At 44.7% G+C, this 19,674-nt stretch overlaps 1 long non-coding RNA gene across 1 annotated transcript; it reads right to left on the bottom strand.

Moving 5' to 3' along the window:
- Nucleotides 1–5,133: 5,133 nt before the first annotated feature.
- LOC125757687 (uncharacterized) lies at nt 5,134–10,560 on the bottom strand. Its single transcript, XR_007415436.1, has 3 exons — nt 10,441–10,560; nt 9,766–9,947; nt 5,134–5,478 (listed from the first exon to the last, which is right to left on the bottom strand). It is a non-coding gene; the product is annotated as an uncharacterized LOC125757687 (long non-coding RNA).
- Between the last annotated feature and the right edge of the window lie 9,114 nt (nt 10,561–19,674).

Genomic DNA, 19,674 nt, shown 5'->3' on the forward strand with positions numbered 1-19,674 from the left:
ATGCCTACAGTGTCACCTACCCATTAGTGGCAGTGCGAATGCACCACTCGCGTATCAAGTTTTGGTGAACCGAGAGCTGCCCGACAAAAGGCCTTTCTATGCATATAGAGACTATACTACGCCCTGCCGCATGCATAGGAAAGCACTTTGGGTATAATGCTTTCATGAAACGTAACTCTACATCATAGATTATTTATCTTGACCCCGGTGGACGGAGTGTTGCGTTATAAGAAAAAAATCATGTTTGTTTCCTTTTTTTCCGCGACTTAGCCAAGCACGATGAACGATGTACGTACGCCGCTCAGCAATCAATATCAAAGAGGACACAGGTTAAGATCATTTATATTTAATGGTTGCTCAGGACGCAAGGAAGGTTGGGAGGTCAGAGGCTTGCTTTAATTGCGCTTGACTTTTTCGGGAACATGCCATTGAAAGCGAGACTTGGGCTGTATGCGATAGTTACGTTGAGATGCATGAAGTAAATTTCGGTGAATTTCTGTCATGCAAGATCTACTTGCACACTTAGCACTATTGTCATCGTCAATGTTCCGTTTGTTTTGACACTGACGGAAACGCATGTGAGCTCCGTGAAGTGTCATTTATGTGTATTACTTCATTATTGTTGGAAATGTCGCTGAACTTTTCGTGGATTTGGATCGATGAAAGAACACGTCTCTCTAGCTTTCTCTTTTTTTTATTATTCATATGGTGTGAGTAGTTGTTGGCGCACAAATAAGGCGCCAGTTACTCCTTAGCTCTTGAAGGGATCGGGCATACAACACACATTTTCTCGCAGTAACACACATAACAACGGAACAGGGCGGTTAAAAACTGGCTCAGAGCTTCCACTAAGCCGCGCAATGCTCGATACACAGCGACGCTGATCGGTCTCGTGCTTATTTAGTGCTGTGTCTAGGCAGAACTTTTGCTTGTAATATTGCTTTAACTTGGTTTGAACTTGGCTGTAGCGATGGTGAACTTTTGATTGAACTTGACTTGAACTTGGCTATAGCGATGTTGAACTTATACAGGCTTAGTGCAAACTGGCTGTACACTAGCTTTTATAACCACAAAGTAACACGTGACAGTAGTGGGACTATGGTAGCGCGCACACCATTTGTTGGGCTAACTGTTGCTTTCTTCCTTTTTAGTTGAAGCCGTGTGTAGTAAGATTTACCCAATTTATGTGGCACATAAGGTTTTATGATGATGATAGTTTTCTGATAGGCCGCACAAATTTCTGTGGCACATACCCGTTTGTTGGGATAACTATTGTTTTCTTCATTTTTAGTGGACCACGGGTGAGTAGTGGAATTTACCCAATTGTTGTGGTGCATGGTACCGTTATGATGGTAGTTTTTTGGCCCGGGGTGAACAAAGAATGATTGCTAAACATCTTTGCTGTTGAAACTGTCATCACCACCCCCCCCGCCCCCTTCGCACGTAGTTTACTGTTACGATCATGAAACCTTAACACGTATTGAAAACAATGCGCAGTCCTGAAATTTGCTGCCTACGTTTAATTGTATTCGTCTGAGGTGATACGCAGCCGAACAACGGCCACGTTAGGCAAAGTGCAAAGGCACGGGCTAAGTGCAGCAGTACTTACGGTTGCAGTAGCAGCCGAGATAAGCAGACACAAAAACAGGGGAAGTTGATTTCCTTTGCCAAAGTAGTTCTGATACGGCACAGTATATTCTAGAAACTAACGAGCCTTAGCCGCGTCCTGCTTGCCGTGTCATAACAGCTACACCATATCAGAAACAAAACATCGTCTCGTTCTGTCAGTGCCTGCTTTCAGTGGCACGCTGCGGGCATAAAGCATTCTTTGAGATTGTCTAAGAAACGTTAACGCGACTCTTTGCTCTGAGTCAGGGTTTCGTGATTTTGACACTAATTTAATTGTGCCCAAGCCTGTCTGTTATTTCCCCTTGATGAATATCATCGAGTTATACGGCATGACAGATGCAAGGTTGAAGCGGGCCCAGATGACAATATGGCTGCTGCAAGAAGCGAAGAACAGCGCTTCTTGAGGCAGCCTTTCAAGCTTGAGAAGCAATAGTAGCTTGAACGAATGCAATCGTACAACGTCGTAACGTGTCTACGGAATCATTATTTGCTTGCTCAATATATGGGGGTTATCTCCTGAGCATTATCATGCTCGAAGGGATAACACCCATGCACTGAGCTCATGTTACGGAAACCGGTTTCAGAAACCGCAGTGGCCATCCCGACGACTAACATCAATGATCATGATTATACCTTTGCGGTAGCTGAAGTACATAGCATACACCCGGACCCAGCGCATGGTGAATCCCGCGCAAAGGTGGCATCAACAAGCACATCATCACTAGTCCTCGATAATGTGCTCACGGAAAGCCTCGTCATTTGAGGAGAGAAACGGCAAGATGCGCGCTGTCCAGCAATGGGGTAACCTACACATCTGCTCATGCATAAACTGATACACATCGCTTCAGGAACGTGAGAGGCTGAGCTCGTAGCTTGAGCAGTGATCGCGCGAAAGCGTTCCCCTGTCCGCTGGCGTGTCTCTCACTGCAACAAAGCACTCACTGAAACTGTGTTGAAACGAATTGGAGTTGAAAGTGGGGAGCCAGCCTCCGCTGCGCTGAGACTACCGAAGCGCGTCCTGTCGGGCGCTTGTTAGCGTCATGATGCAATACTTTACTTCATCCCTCCAAGGATGGAGACACCACCTCACGCCAACCAAGGTCACTGTAAAATGGAGGAGGTGCGAAAGGTATAAGGCGAAGGCTCGTGCATGAGCGTCGGTAGCGCAATGGGTAAAGCGCCCATCTCATATCGTCGCGGACCAAGCAGTCGTGGGTTCTACTCCCAAGTCATCCAGATGAGCTAAACTACTTTTCTTTTTCTTTTTCGTCTGTTCGTGTGCATTTTACGGACGTCATATCCGTGATGGAAATGATGTCACTGAAGTCTTGGTGGACACCGGCATGAAACACTTTTGTGTTTTAAAAAACTTGGAGGATGCGTGAGCATTGCCTTCAAGAGTAGAACGCGATAGTGTAGTTTGGCCTCGCTCGCATCCCCCTCTTAATCGCTAGCCTGACGCTATCCTATCCTAGAATGCCTACCGCAAGTGCAGTTGCGAAGTGCCCACTACGCCAGAATTCTTCCTTCTGCAAACGGGCGAGGTACGCACTACACGTCCGTAAGGAAACACGCGCACTTGCGAATCTGCGCGCCTTGTTGATGCTAATTAACAATAATTGTTGGGGATTAACGTCCCAAAACCACGATATGATTAAGGTATGTCACCACCTTTGTAAACTCATTTTTTTTCCAAAAAACAGGGTTTTAAAATTTTTAGATTCCAAGAATCCCCAAACATTAAAAATATTTTGCCGAAAGAATTATGTTTTTATCTTATTTACTTACGAAGTTATAGCCAATTTTCGAACATCTGGTGAACTGTTGCGAAACCGAAACTAGTGTTCTGTGGTCACAGAAACTGATAAGTTAGCGAGCATCAGCGGCAAATGTTGTAATTTTTCTTTTATGTTTTGGTTTGACAAGTATAAACTTACTTAAAGACAACTTTGTAAGTCTTTCTTTTTTCAAACATTGCTTTAAATATCCGTAAGGGGGACGCGTGAAGCTAGGAGCGTCTCTGTTGTTTACTTTGCGCGCGCTTCATGCTACTGCTGTTATTGCTGCGTAGTTTGTCATTTTGATGATGGTAATAGAAGAGTAGCAACTATTTTGAGAGAAACAGGCATCGAACCTGGCCACCACACTATCGTAGCATGCTATACTAGTTACCAATACCGTGTAAGGAAAGCCCAGCGTCAGTCGACTGGCGAAGCAAAACAACATTGGATGAAAAGACGGGCAGCAACAAAAGCCAAAAAAGAGCTCATGGTATCTAAGGAGGGTCTTAGCTATGAGCCTGGTGGATTTGAACTGTTTAGGGCATCATCATCCTGTTTGTGCAAGCACTGGAAAACTTTAAACTCGTTTTTCTCAAAACTTGATTTCTTGCACTTTCTGTTGCACAAACAGTTGTAACTTTAGAAAGAATATATCTTTTCCAATGAAACTTTTTATGCTCGTTCGTTTATTACTGTCGTGTGCAATGAACTAGGATCAATAAAAAAAGATTGGTAAGCTTTTATGTAAAAATGTTTTATTTCAAGCATTGCAGAGAAAGATCACCAACATTTCTGGTTTCCTTGGTTTTTTTTAGTGTAACTTGATTCCTAATCATCAAATGGCAAACATGCCAGTTCATTGCACAGTGCGTTAAGTTCGCTACCTTCGAGCCAAAAAGTTTATAATTCCGGCGCTCCATTCTCAAGTTGTGAGTGTTCGCGTAAAGGCTGAGTTTGGGCAATATTTTGTCAATAACAAATCCCATTCTGATATTTTTCACTCTTTTCTGCATATGAACATCATTTAAAACGATATTTTATAAGCCCATTTTAAAATAAAATTGTAAAGGTCAAAATTAAAAAAAAAAGTTTACAAAGAGGTTGATTGATTTATTGATTGATTTCCATCTATCTCGAATTTTCGCTCGCGGACAATGCTGATTATTCGCTCACAACCAACGACGCCGACACCGACGCCGATACCGACACTGACGCCGACACCGGAATTTCTAAGAAACAAGCTTTTTAATGCTGTCGTGTTAAAGCGCGAGATTAAATTAAAGCTTTAAATTTAAGAATAATGAACAATGATACGGAAATCCATCACCGTTGCTTCAATCGAGAAACGTTGTGGCATCACAGCTTCGCGTGCAGCAGCTCGAAATGAAAGAGATACGTGAGATCAAAGGAAGGTGAAAGGCGAGCTAACACGGGCACAACACATGAGCCGAAAAAAGTAATCACAGCTCCTGGTATAGCGCTGTACACCTGGCGATGAATTAGTCATTATTCTTATCCGTAAGACACATCCCAAAGAGTAGAATTTCCACAATTAGGAAACCTTTCGGGAATCCTTTAGCACCACTGCGCGGTAAAAAAAAAAGCAAACAAAGGTGGTATAGGTTTTCTTTTTTTCATTTTATTTATCTGCACTATATTCACAACAAGTTCGCTAGCCCGGTCAAAAAGCGCAAAACCAGCGTGGCGTATTTCTTGGGACACGATGCGAAACCGTGGAACTGGAACTCATTCAAGCGCGTGGGAACGCTGGCGTCGCCATGTTGACGGCTATCTCGAACATGGCCTTGTACTGGTTGTAGATAGTAGAAATGAGTATGTCCCTGACCTTCTCCTCGATCAGCTCTTCGAACTGCTCTTCACGATCGTCGTTGAGACTAAGGTGGTCATCATACTTCGTCTTCAGCTTGAGCTTTTCCATGAAGAAAGTCATCAGGGAGGCCGGCTTCGGATGCTGCGCGGTAACAGCCACCCTCAGCACGGTTTCCTTCTTAAGCGTCACGTTCACCCAGATGGTCTTGATCGTTCCTACCAAGCTGTCCCCCTTTGTCTGAAAAAGAGGAACATGAGAATTAAAGCGAACAAAATAAGCTACTGAAACGGCAGAACCAGACTTAATCATCTTTCAGACCCTGTAAAGTCGCTGGAAAACCGCATTTTAATTATGACCACCTGTAGGGTTGCTTAATATAAAGTCGGCCACAAAAGTTTCCAGAGCAGAGGTTGCGCGGCAGATGTCACTTTCAGCTCTATTAATGTGTGGCGCTTGTAATATAATAGGCCATTGTGCAAGTGACAAAGGCTCACTTCATGCGTTGTATTCATTGAACATTGCATCAGGCAGGACACGTTCTGGCATCGTAGAGCAGCTCGTAGAGCGTCTTTAGGGCAGTTTGGGCTGGCGACGGTTGAGACCAGGGTCCGAGAATTGCGGTTTCTTTATGGGGATGGTTGTGAATGTTGTCGAGAGTGGTGCTATGAACCTTTCTTTGTGCTCCTAAGCGACGACAGCCGCTTAGGTGCACTTCTGGCACCTAAGCGGCCCGTTGTGTACTTCTGGACATTTCAGTGACCTGGCTGTAGCATAACGCGGAAACGAACGAGGACAAAGAGGAAGTACAAGACCAACACAAGCCTATTTGTCCTTGCTTGTTTCCGCGCTATGCTACAAGCCAGTTTACGATGAACCAACAAGCCTATATTGGTACCCTTGTCGATTCCAGTGACGTAGGAGTGTAGGCATTAGTAAATGCTACTCCAGAAAATAGATGTTACGAAGTTCCGCGCTTTTTTCAGATGGAGAAAAAAAGAAAGCTGGAGCCTGAAGGCTCCAGCATGTCTCGTCCCCGTGCCGCCATTACGCATAATAAACTAACAAATCAATTAAAATTTTTTTAGACGTGAAGCATCTTATAGCGGAGTTCAATCCGGTGGTGGTGTGCGGCATGACCACCCTTACTGCGCATGCGCAAACCCTCTCCTCTCTCCACTTCCACACTCCCCTCATCCTCTCCGCTCCTCCCCTCCCCTCAGCCTTTCCCCTCTCCCCCTCCCCACTTTCCCTCTCCCACCCTCCTCTTCTCTCCCACTCTCCGCTCCCCACTTTCCCTCACTATTTCCCCTTTCCTCTCTCTCGCCCTCTCCACTCCCCCTCTGAAACGCGGGCTCGACATGCTGAAACGCTGCTTCGCATCGCCTCATGGTCCTCTTTAGGGGGAGATGGTGTGATTTTTCCTCTTGCTTGTAGGCTAGTAATTTCGTTTGTGCGCATATTTGTGTTTTGTGAAGTTTATTGTTGACTGAACAATTGCTTGTACTGAAGTCCTGGGACTAAGTACGTGATTGTTCGCCCATATGCTTATCTGTATTAGTTTGTTATTGTCCGCAAACGTCAACTGTTATACAAGAGAAGGGGACTAGCCGGCGCAACACATATGCACCAACCTCTCCTTATATACATTTAACAAAAAAAAAGTGAATATAACTTAACCTTGACCTGTGCGTCTGACGTCCTTGACAAGGAAGAAAGAGGAAATTCCGGGACACGGTAACGCTAGGATGAACATCGAATTCAAGTAATAATGTGAAGAACAAGAGCTTGTAAGATGAAATAAAAGCATCACGCCGCATACAAAACATTCCTGTGCAAACTAGCTTCTGTATCTTTTTTGTCTACGCTGGGGAAAGCACAGAGAGCAAAACAAACTTGGTTTTCTTTACGTGGTTACCTTATAAACTGTAACGTTATGCTTGCCTAGAACAATTTATACAGATGAGTTAGTCACATACCTTCAGAGAAGCCGTCGGTCATTTTTTTTTCTGTCAGTGATTTTGCTTAATTGTATAAAATGTATGTATCCGAAACAAATCATTCAATGTGTTGTATTACATTCGTGAAAATCTCAGAATACCCCATTAAAGGGGCCCTGCAACACTTTTCTGGGTTATAATGGAATAGTCTCACTATTAGCGCATGACACTCCCCGAATCACATGCCGCAAAAATTTTTAGAGTTCGTCAATTACGAGCGGAGTTACAGGGATTCTTCGCACGCTTCAAGCGCTTTCTCTCTCCTTTCATAGCAACGAGCGCGCTGAAACCTACGCAGGGAGGGGGGGGTGACAAAGGCGCAAGAAGATGCGTCCCTTCATCAGCGCGCGCCATGATCTCGAGAATTTTTTTTTTCGAACGCGCCGCTTACTTTCAGTGTGATCGCGAGCGCGGGCACGTGGCGGCATCCCGCGGCGGCCACGGTAACTATGCAGCAAACGATGCTCAAATCAGCCAACGGGCGCCGACTTGGGTATATGGTGCAGTTATCTGGGCATAATGCATCATTTGTAGAAAGATTTCTAGCTGACTTTGAGAATTGTAAATTCCAGGCCGCGTACTGCGCTATAATGTTTGGCTTGCGTGTTCTCGGGAGCTTCGACTACCGATCGGGAGCGTTTTCTGACCATGCTCAAAAACGTTGTAGGGCCCTTTCACAAACGAAATCGATCTCATAACACGGTGACATGTTTTATCAAGCAGGGCGAGTCTCAGAATTTTTTTCTGCCCCACGTGCTCACAGCATCAATTGTTGCAATCCCAAAATGGATTATCACCCGCTGTAGCACTATGTTCTATATCATGCATGATCTTGTAATGGTGTAAGCCTTCTTTTTTATCTCGTATAGTAGAGCAATTGTAATTCGCTGTAAAAAAAAAACTTGCATTTCTAGCAAAACATATTATGTTTAGCATTTACTCTAAAACCATTAATAATAATCATAATATGGGGGGTTTTACGTCCCAACATCACAATATGACTGTGGGAGACACTGTAGTGGATGGCTCCGGATATATCGACCACCTGGGGTTCTTTAGCGTGCACCTAAATCTAAGTACACGGGCCTCAAGCATTTCGCCTCCATAGAATACTTACTTTAAAAAAAAATAAACTTTAGGCGACCTTAATGTTCGACTTAAGTGTCTTTAATAGCGCTAGCCCGTAGTGTTTGGTGAACATTTGGTTCACTTGGGTAGAGTATAGAGTGAAAAAAGGCTGTTCTTTAGTGGGTATGTGCCATCTTGATGGCACATACCCACAAGAAGAAGTATGTTCTTTAAATGAACACATTCAATTATTCTCATCATTACCCTGCTTTTTATTTGTCCCTTATCTTAACTAACCTTACGCACCGATATCATGTTTCTGATACAAGCCTTAAACCCTTACCTTCGTTTTATATGAGTTTTTATTTTTTTTATTAGGGTTTCATAACATTCGAGCCAACGCTCAACGCTCAACTTCCCATTGGCTGGGGACGAATTGCGGTGTGCTCCTTGAAAAACATAATGTCGCTAGGTGCTAGCGCCATAAGATACCTGTTCAATTCGTTATCATTCAAAGCATACAAGCTCGACTCCAGAGAGAACCAAGTAAAGTGCAGTCGTAGTTTATGGAGTAGTGTTAGACCACTTAACTGCTCTTAATTCGCGTAAACAGGGTTTGTGCGCACTCATCAGTAATTTGCCTGATGAGCTCGCATTGTACACACACGAATTTTGACGCTAAAATAAAATTTTAATACTCTTTGTCTCCAGGTGCACGAATTCGATTATTGCTTAGCCCTCACCTTTGTTGAACCCACCATTTCAATAGCAAATCTCCATGACATTTCCGAATGTAGAGGCGGCTCTGGATCAGAAAACTGCAGATGTTTGTCAGCATTTTCATGACCTAATAAATTCTAAAACTAGAGCGGAAACTGCTCCTGTCTCCTATATCATAAAATTAGCACGAGCCCTTATTTTCACGTGATTTTTTTTACATATTTAATTAAAAGTGAATACACCATACCACCAGGATCGTTTTCACGGAGTAAAGGTTGTTCTTATTATTATTCGAAAGAGCTATCATACTGTACTGTTAATCTGACAGTAAATCAAAGCGACCAGAGTAACCTTGTTTGATTCGATTTCAAAAAAATAAAGTGATACTATCCGCATTAAAGTGTGAATAAGTTGATTCGTAATCGTTTTCGATTTTTTTTTTGTCTCACTTAAGCTAACAGTTTTATACAAGTAACAAGTTTATTAAAACAGGAGAGTTCTAGCTGGAGTATTGGTGAAGTGATATCGTTGTTTCCGATTTAATTCTTATGTTGTGTGTTGTCAGAGTGCACTCTTCACACATCTTTTACGGCAATATATGAGTGACAGCCTTAGGCGCTCGTTGTTGTTCTTTTTTGTTTGTTTTTTGCTTGTTCACATTCGTTCTGGCGGCTTATATTTTAAAGCACGTGTTACTGCGCCTTATATAGGGAAGGACTGGTAGTAATATTATACACACCGTTGCAGTCAGAGTCGCCCGATGCCAGTCATGTTCAGCACGCAGTTGACGGTAGTATTTCCATTGAGCAGAATAGGCTGTTCGCAGTTGCCCAAACGGTGGACACCGTTGTCGAAACCATGGATCGAACCTTCGGTTATGTTAGCCTTTAAGTCCCGGTTGGTGATCCTTGTCTTCAGTATCTGCACGATGTAAGCATGTTATCACACGGTCTGGCCGTTTATACTTGTAGCGACAGCCCGAGCTGAACCGTGAACATTCGTAGTGAGACTTGAGCGCACTTAACTGTTCACTACCTACCTTTCTTGTGGTTAAGCTATAGGCCGACGTATCATTGTGCCTCGTAATGTTCCGAGCGATGCATTGTTTTAATGGAGCAGCACAGCGCTTCGATGAAGCGCTCTAGCAACGTCAAATTTACTTTCACAACACAGAGTAGCTAGTGCGTTCAACTGCTGCCATTCTAAGGTAATATGCGATTTTTTCCCTTTCAACTGACTACTACGTGACGAAAACATCAGATTGATGATGCCATATAGTGTAGCTGTTGCTGAAAAAACTCGCCACGAAAGCACTACACAGGAAAATTCTGCTCAGAACCACTGCTTCAGAGCGGATATCGCAGTAGACTTTCCCGAGCTGTGAATTCAACAATCGAACGGCAATTTCACCAACCTTGAAGTGGAAATCTGGAATCGGAGTCCCGGGGTAGAGGTCGTGGTTTCCCATGACCAAGCGTGGAAGGTGTTGCTCAAGAACTAGGTCCATGAAATTATTGGAGTCTTGCACCGTGCTCGCTGACGCTACAAATAAAAAGCAATATGGTGGCAAAGTGGACAAGGTTCATTTGTAGCAGCCTCTGTGCAACAGGATCACGCTGCAACGCAAACCCTAGCACTTCACTTGAAATGCTATGTCACCCCTCAGTTTCTCCTTTGTGATTAAAAATGCTTCTACTTGAACAAAAGGATCATCTGCATTTTCTATGACTCAGTGGTTCTTTAACTTCGCATTCGTGATAAATTAAATAAACGACGCGATAACGATATATATATTTTATCTTTTTTTTCCCTGTTTCGATACAGCACTTCATTTCTAACGAGGTCCTTGATAAAGTTTGTAGCCAGGGCACTAGACCTCTTTTGTCTAGTTTCTTGGCTATGGCTAGCGCTCTACCTGGGCCCTGATCAAGAGTGTTTTCTTTTTCCATGGTTGTTCTTGCCATTTTTTTAAATGTATTATTGTTCTCTTCTTGCTCATATTTATAGCCGCTATGGATATTCTATTTTAACTGTTCCACGTGTTCACCTTGTTTATTGCCCCGCTTAAGGTTTTCTTAGGTATTCCTAAATAAATAAATTATTCGTAGCGCGCCACTTGTGACCGAAGCTACATAAAAACTCGTACATATTTGCAACATCTCGTTCAAGACGCACAAGTTGTACTTGTGCTTTAAGGCCATTTGCGCGTCTCTCAATATGCATAGCTACTGTTATTTAACTCAAGGCACAGGATTTAGGGCAGCTTTTGCGCTGTACGCTTTGCAACAAATAAAACAAAAACAGCGTTGGTACAGTGGTCAAAAGTGCTGATCATACAATGCATGTCTTCTACTTACCACAGGCGATCGCAGCAAGAAGGGCGAGGCAGTACTGATGCATGTTGCCACTACTATTCCTATAGGAAGAAGGACGAAAACTAACTTATAATTTGTCGGCGGTTCTACATAAAGTAATCAACTCATAGATGGACAATAATGGGCTACATAAATGGGAAATATGGCTTGAACAGATATTATAACGATGTCTTTTAATTTTAATGATAATGTGTACCTGTTATTTACTGTATGCGTGATTTCGCCAGTCGTATCACGCTAATTCAATTATATATCTTTTTCAACGTGCGTGTATTTTCCCTGTTATTTCATGATGCTTGATCAATTGCTTTGTACCCTGGTCAATTTTATGTTTTGTAATATTCTGGTTAGTTACTATGTAGTATCTCTTGCTTAGCATCTCGTGCTTTTTTTAAATTTTCCTGCCCTTTCGTAGGTAGTGGGGAGGGAGCTGGTCAAGCTGGTGTTATTCTCGCCATCCGTAGTGCACGACACGTGAAAATAAGAACCTAATTCAATTCAATATGTTCTTGAAAGCGTTTCACAGAAAGGTACAGTCGTGAGCAATACGAGCGGGAACACTGAACTAACCTTTTAAAGGTCACAGCGGCTAAATGCAGTCGGCAAGCACAAAAGTGTTTATGATACTAAATGCTCAAGCTGAAAGGTATCACCGGTGACTCAATACGCCACGTTCATGTCAGCATAATACAACTAATTGTTGAATAAGCATTAATTAGGTGTTTGAGCTCATGTCGCTCGTGATAGCACATAACGTATGAAACCGTCAGAAAATTAAGCCAGGAAAGCATAGGGGTCAATATTTGTGGTTTCTTAACTGCGTTGTAATGATTCTCATTTAAATTGAAAGAAATTAAAGTGGACGAAAAATAACACTGTTGATGCGGATCCCACCGACGGAAAGGGTGATTTTTCGTCCACTTTAATTTCTTTCAATTTAAGTGAGAATTGTCTTAATTGTCTCTCGTTTTCATTAGCTGTGTATAATACTCAGAACGAGCCTCTCCGACAATTCCCCAACTTTCGTGATAGTACATGCAACACTTGCAAGTTCGCATAACATTCCGTTAAACATTAGTGTCGAGAGTGAAGCGCTCACCTTTTTCGGGCCGTGTGTCCTTCCTAGTCTCTTCTTCGACTGGCTTAGGAAACATCTCCCTGCCAAGCTCGCAGAAGGGCGAGAACTGTTATCGATATCTTACTACCCTCGCTATCTGGTCTGGATGTCACGCTGACGGATCAACGTCAAACACAAGGCAAGGCTGCAAACAGATGCAACCGAACACTTCCCAGGATGCCATGCTCCCTCGCGTGGGGCCGCCGCAAAAAGGGGTGTGCCCACACTATCAAGTTCTTGACCTAGAAGACAAAATGCCTGGAGACTCGGAAACGAAGATATGCCAGCGCGTGGCAACTTTGGCAATTTTATAAGTGCGCAACTGCGTATTTCGGGCGACGTGCCGCGAAACCTTGAGAATTCTTTTTGGAGAGAGTGAGCTGCTTCTCGCGAACCGCGAGTGATAATGTTTCAACATGAATGTCCATGTGTGTGACACGTGTTCGGCCTTCTTGTTCTTTGGTCAAAGAAGAAGACACGTTGCTGGATAGACATGCTCACTTCAACGTGTTCTCTTAGTGCGTCCTTGAATATATGGTCGCTTATAGTGCCACGAAGTATTTGCGAATAGGACAGTAACATGGACAAAAAGATATACAAGATGACATACAGGGGCGACCAACTAGATCTACTTCCATATCAAGGGGTAAACACGTCACTTTTCTATATGCTTACTGATAAGAATGTGCATAGCACCGGTGACAATTACACTTCCAACCTTTCAATGCATTGATTGGTCCGAAATTATACATGGTATGATATCTGGCCAAACCGTCGATTAGCTAGATACACCTGCTGTTGCATACAAGGGCACGATGTAGCATTGCTACTGGCATCAGAGGTTTAATGTACGCGAGTGCTGTGAAAAGTCCGAATACTTGCGCATCCCGAGCACTAAACGCAGTAGGCGGCGTTCACAAAGCGTCTCGTTTCTAAGTGCTCTCTGCCATTGGCCGGTGGGCTTTGCATGCCCAGTATCACGATTGGCTGACACATTATCTAAAGACTTGTTTTTGGCGTAAGAGTTGTGAATATGGGCCCGGGTTTTAAGCCTGTACTATGCTACGAGTATGCGCAAACACGATAGTGTTTTGTGGTTTTCCCGACTGCGAGCAAAAACTGTGCCGAAATTCAAGGAATATCACGCCCACTTCAATTGACCTTTAATACTCTACCCTTATGTTTCTGTTCTCGTTCTCGGCGAGATGCCCTCGAGACTGGGAGAAACAGACCAGTTTTTCTCAACCTCCTAACGCCGTAACACGAAGATGTGAGGTTACCCTCAGCATGGAGGGCAGTGGGTCGAGCCACAACTGGCATCAGTAAACGGCTGTTACGCAAATGTCAGTCGGGCTTTCTATCGCATGCACTGCATGAAAAAAAAAAAAAAGCGAGAGACTGAAAAAAGCTGTGCGCACTATGTAAACTGAGACCACCTTCTGAAGACCGCAAGGACTCCGTACACTGACAGCAAAAAAAAAAAAAATTATCATACGGTCTTTCTGTTCCGACGTGGGAGGGGCCCGCAACGTGCTAGGGCGCGTTCCGAGGGACCAAAATAAAGTTTATTCATCCATCCATCCGCCTACTCACTGGAAATCAGGAAAATGCGATATTTGCTCGCTGCTTCCACAATTACTTTTCTGTAGGGGCAGGCATCTTAAGATAGTTAAAAACATCATTTGGGACGGTAATTAACACAGTTAAATTAATTAACTTTTTAATTAGTGGAGTTGGGGGTTAGGTCAAGCGGGAGAATTGAAGTCTTTCGTGCGAAGGACCAATTACAGCTTTGAGAGTTCGAAAAAGTGGCCTTTAGTAATAATTGCAAAGTAATGAAATTCAACAAAATTTCAAGGCGCAACCCAAACTGAAGCACCGATGAGCGCAACAAGCAGGGACGACCAGGATGACGTCACTCTTCAAAGCAACGATTACAGAAGTGCAGTTCTTCAGAGTTCGTTAGCGTATGTGCGCCATGCGTGCTATAATTGCAAGCGCAGCTCGCACACCCACGCAACGAAGTCGATTGACAGTTTATATAACGACGCTCACTCATTCTGGACGCCTCAGAATAATATGGCAGTTGCGCCCTTCCGCCTTTCAGTTTCGGTTTCGCCACTAAATTTGGTTGAATTTCATTACTTTGCCATCATTACTAGAGGCCACTTTTTCGAAATCTCAAAGCCATAATGCGTTCTTCGCATGAAGGACTTCAGTTCTGCTCTTTGACATAATCACCTAACTCCACTAATTAAAAGTTAAGTAATTGAGCTTTCCTAATCACTGTTCCAAATGATGTCTTTAGCCATATTAAGAAGCCTGCGGCTACAGAAAAAGCTATTGTGATGGCATCATTTCCCTGATTTTTGAGGATTTTGGACACATTTCTTAAAACACCCGGTATAAGATATTGGGGAGCCCACGCATGTGCCGAGGGCCGTCGGCGTCAAGTGATGCCCCCAGCTTGGAACGCCTTTTGCAGGCGAAAGCCTATTGGCCGCGAGATCGAGCGGAGTCGCCGCCTGGCGGCTGCTGGCTGAAGCGCGCCTAGTGTGGATTGCTGCCTGCGTCGTCTGCTATAGCCACGTCGTGTTCGCGTGTGCGCGTACGTCCTGCACATTCTGAAAGGGCGGTTTGTTCTGTTATGTTAGCGCGATTTTAACTGCTCGTACGTATACCTCACATTGTGTACAGAAGCAAATGGGCTTGCTCGGCTGCATGCGCATTGTAATAAGATCAGTGAGTGCGACTTTCGAGAGGGCTGTGTATTGGTGTCGTACCCTTCGTTCGCCAGAATCATTTCGGTGCTGATGCCGCTTTCTGGTTCAAGCACATCGTAAAGTGCGCTTCGCATAGTCCCAAGCATGAGGAGCATTAAATTATGTGTGAATGCAGCGTTTTAGCGACTCCGTGGTAAACAAAAACGAGGCTCATGCACTTTGGCGTTGTTGTTAGGTGTATAACTGCGGCACTGTAGTTCATGATGAGCTTTAGTTGCGCTTAAGATGTCCTTTTATTTTACGGTCGTGGTCCCGCTACAGCGAAATATTTCTGTCAAATGAAGTCTGAGACTTCGGTACTCAAACTGTCCCTAAAAAAAAGCAGACAATGGAATGGCACGGCAGTGATAAAGGGGTGTTAGCGCGCGCAATTTGAACTTGCGGCGAAATTTATGCAGAACCACCCGTGTTCTTAGCCCGACGGCACGCCTTGCATTTAGGTCGTATAATTTCACGCAAAACCTCATTCTTTTTTTTTTTCACAATACCTTGAGCGTTTGTGTGGAGTTGTTATAAATTGATGGAAGGCAGCGGACATATTTCCGATAGCCGATTTAGCCGATATTTCCCGAAGCCCAGATTCTATGTAGAAGCCGGAACAAATCAGCCCATGACTCTTCGAAGCGCTTCGCATAAAAGAAAGAAACTCATTGTGTCAGTGACTCGTCGGTCTTCCTTTAAAAGAGCAAGTTTTTTTTTTTTTTTAATGCGACGCGTCCATAGCCTGATAAGTGATCTTGTCTTGACATGCGCTCGGTTCGCCTGCGTATTACCATGCGATATACCTCACTGCTAACCAATGCAATAAATCAGTAGCGCTTCTCAAGTGCTAACAAAATGTTAACGTGAATCAAATAACCTAAATTAAAGTTAATTAACAGTGAATGAAACCTGAGAGCATAGGATTTTGCATGTCCTCTGTTTAGCGTTAACTAAAGGGAATGTTGTGGTCCTCGTCTTCCGTCCTCTGGTAGTCACCAGGCGCCGGCATGCTTAGTTGCCCCGTCGGCTGCGGCCCGCCGGTCGGGAGCTCCTGACCTCGAAGAGAGCGACAGTCGCTGCGTCGAGCCATTTGAGTGCCTCGAGCAGTCGTTCCCATTCGGGATCCATCGGTCCCGGAAGGATCACGTTGGGTGCCGGTGTGGGAGGGCAGCAAGTACCCAGGCGCGGCCAGAAGAGGAAACGCCTATAATGGACAAGCTCCGGGACACGACTGCACCCTGTTCCGCCCAGCGCGAGCGCGCCAAGCCCGAGTGTCTCTTCGTTGTACCCTTCTTCATAGCCATCGCGAGTGCCCAGCATACAGTGCTGGTACCATTCGAGTAGACACGGTATACAAGGACGCCAACGGTCAACGTTCATCGTTCACTGTCTTCAGTCCAAAAATTGGTCGCTTTATCACGAAAAAGAAATTGCGAAGCTTCCACTAAGTTGCGCAAGGCTTAAAACAGCAAAGCTCGACGATTCTGAAGCCTTTATGTGGCTGCTTCTAGGTTGTTGCTAGGCTTTAGCTAGGTGATGTTAGGTTGTTCCTAGGTTGCTTCTCATCGTAAAGAGATTCAAGTTAATCCCCAGACAGTCACAGACACGACACGGATGTCCAAACTTCAGAGACAGAAACTCGCACTGAAACCGAGAGAGAGCTCTTTATTGAAAGGCAGATAATTTAGTCGGCGTGTGTAAATTCGCTGACTTGCTACTCTGCGTGGGGAAGGGCACTGGGGACTGAAAGACAGAAGGAGAGAGAGAGATAGAAAAAAATATAAAAAGCTAAAATAGGAGATGTGTGCTGACAGTGACTTATTACGTGCTTTCGAGGTGCCATTAATGTTTGTCGGGCTGACCGAGCGTTCGCACGTCCCATAGATCTATGAGCACGTCGTCGTTCGCGTAGGGCTTCCATCGTTCCGTGGTGTTCTCGTAGCCGGCTTTGCCTTTCCCGTTCCCTAGCATTCTCTCGTTGCACGTACTGCTGAAGCACGCCGTACAGATGCTTCAACAAAGCCGAAACGTGCGGCCATGGTGTTCATACCGCTGCGTTAGTACCGACGGTTAAATAAAGCTTTTCTCATTTACTGGTTACGTCTGTCTAGAAATTTTAATTGGTGTTTGCCGCCCGTCTGTTGCCTTCATTTTACAGCGAAGCTTTACACCTCTACCTACCCCCCCACCCCTCCCCAATGGTTTCGCAACCGTGGGCGAAAAAGAAAACGCGTGGGCAGTAAACGCGTGGGCAAGAAAAGGTGTGCTGGGACGCACCGTTTCAAGGGTGCGGATTTTAAATTTAATAGACGACCTTGATTCCGCTCGTCGAGCAAAAAACGGTGTCGTGCTCGGACGCTCCGTTTCATATGTGCATAAATTCTAAATTTAATTGACGTTCCCGATGCCACTCCTCGTATGCGCTCAGCGAGAGCGACGAAGGTAGAATGCGATCAACCGTTTAAATTCTAAATTATTGCGATAGCAGTTGCATGGACACTCTCGGCGGATTTTCTCCGTCGCCGTCATGTCCCGTATATATATATATATATATATATATATATATATGTATGTATATATTAATAAAAGCCACAAATAAGAATCAAAGTAAAAAATTCCGAAGCACGCCACCGGGAATTCGAAACTGCGACCCCTCTCTCCGAAGTGCGCTGCCTTAGACAATTGCGCCATGCGTTTTTTTATTTTTGCTTTATTGCCTGTTTCAAGACACGAATTACAATAACAAGCACATAAATGTAATAACAACAAATACTGTCAGTCCAACTGGACGGACACAATTGCGCCATTCGTTCTCCAGGATACTCGGGACGCCAAACGCGGCGAAATTAAAATTATGCGAGACGCGGGCCACCCTGCATCGTTACCTGCACTGCGTTTGGGTCGTATCACTGGCGACCCACGCTAGTTTCCAATTTCGGGGTTGTAGCACCGCACCACCCGTGGCCAGTCAGCCAGAGAAAAAGAAGAGCGTCTCGTGGCTCGCGTTGGCGCGAGATAGTAGGAAAGCTTTGGCTTTTGTAGGCTTAAGCCACAGGAAAGAAGAAATGAGACGGCTAAACCAGAATCACAGTGTATATCTTACACAGGGACCAGAATCCTGAGGATAAAAATTCCAGCGCAAACGCACAAGACACCCACGAAGAAAAGAAACGTACGACGCAAGCGCTGACTAACAACTGCTTTATTCTTTCATACGTCAATGCATATACAAGCCCAAGGGAACCTTACCGCACCTGCGCACACAGCAATAGCCCTAAACCAAAACGTGTAACAAGGATGATAGTGTATTAGATACGCGAATACATGGTGGTGGTATCAACTTTATTTGACTAAGAGTCAACTGACGCCTCAGGGTGGCTCCACGCGGGAAGCGACTCTTTCGGCACATGAAATCATATTCAGATGTGTGCAGGGACAAAGAATAAGAAGTAAGAAGAAGAAAGAAGGACGTTTGCGTTGTAATTTTAGCCTGAGGAATATGTACCAACTAGACCCAACTGAAGTTTTATTTTAGTGACCAGAATCGACGCCCGCAGGGAACGCTAGCCGTGGCTTCACGTGCCACTGCCAAGAGTCATCTTTATTTTCTGCAGGGTCTTGGGACAACGCGAGCGCAAGAGTCCGGGAGTGGCTTGCGTTTTGCGCATGCGTCCTGGCTGCTCGCAATTTTCTGGAGTCCCCAGTTCTAAATCTCTCAGTGTTTCGCCGGAGTTTGGATGTGGGCCTCCGACTTGTACGGCATACAAGGCGTGGTCGCCCGTGCTCGCGCGATTATCTCTTGAGGGAACGTTTTGTATGTCTTGTGCTTTCACCGCAGAGTTTGCGTTGAATCTATTGACCGCACGAAGGTCACTTTGCTCGCTGAAGCGACCGCGTTTGCAAAAGGAGTGAGCTGCTAGCTAGCAGAGCCAAATAGGGACTAGTTGGAGTAACAACTGTGACAGTTCGCGCTCGTCCTGTGTATACCTTTGCGCTTTTTTTTGCGCGTCCTTCTTTGTGTTTGGGCAGCGCGCAGCAAGTTTCTAGCTGCTTGCCGTTCTTCCTGTGACATTCCAATTTCTCGCTATTGCATTCATTGCTTCGCCCTTGAAACGAAACTATGACTTTTTTAACAGACGTTCTTCTCCAGAGCTCTACAAGTTGAACAACATTCGCTTCAACCCACAGACTTTCGAACGTCTACCGGACGAAGGGGAGGTAGGCGAAGACGAGGTCGAGAGACTGATCGACGTCGACGACTTGGATAACCCAATGCAATGCGTCATGGCTATGAACGCGTCGACTCAAATGGTTGTGTACGTTGAAACATGCATGGCCGGTCTCCAAAATCAGACGCACTTCTCGGCCATCGCTCCCGGTGAAGGTCAGAC

Source organism: Rhipicephalus sanguineus, chromosome 3, assembly GCF_013339695.2.
Source record: "Rhipicephalus sanguineus isolate Rsan-2018 chromosome 3, BIME_Rsan_1.4, whole genome shotgun sequence".
Classification (NCBI taxonomy): domain Eukaryota; kingdom Metazoa; phylum Arthropoda; class Arachnida; order Ixodida; family Ixodidae; genus Rhipicephalus; species Rhipicephalus sanguineus.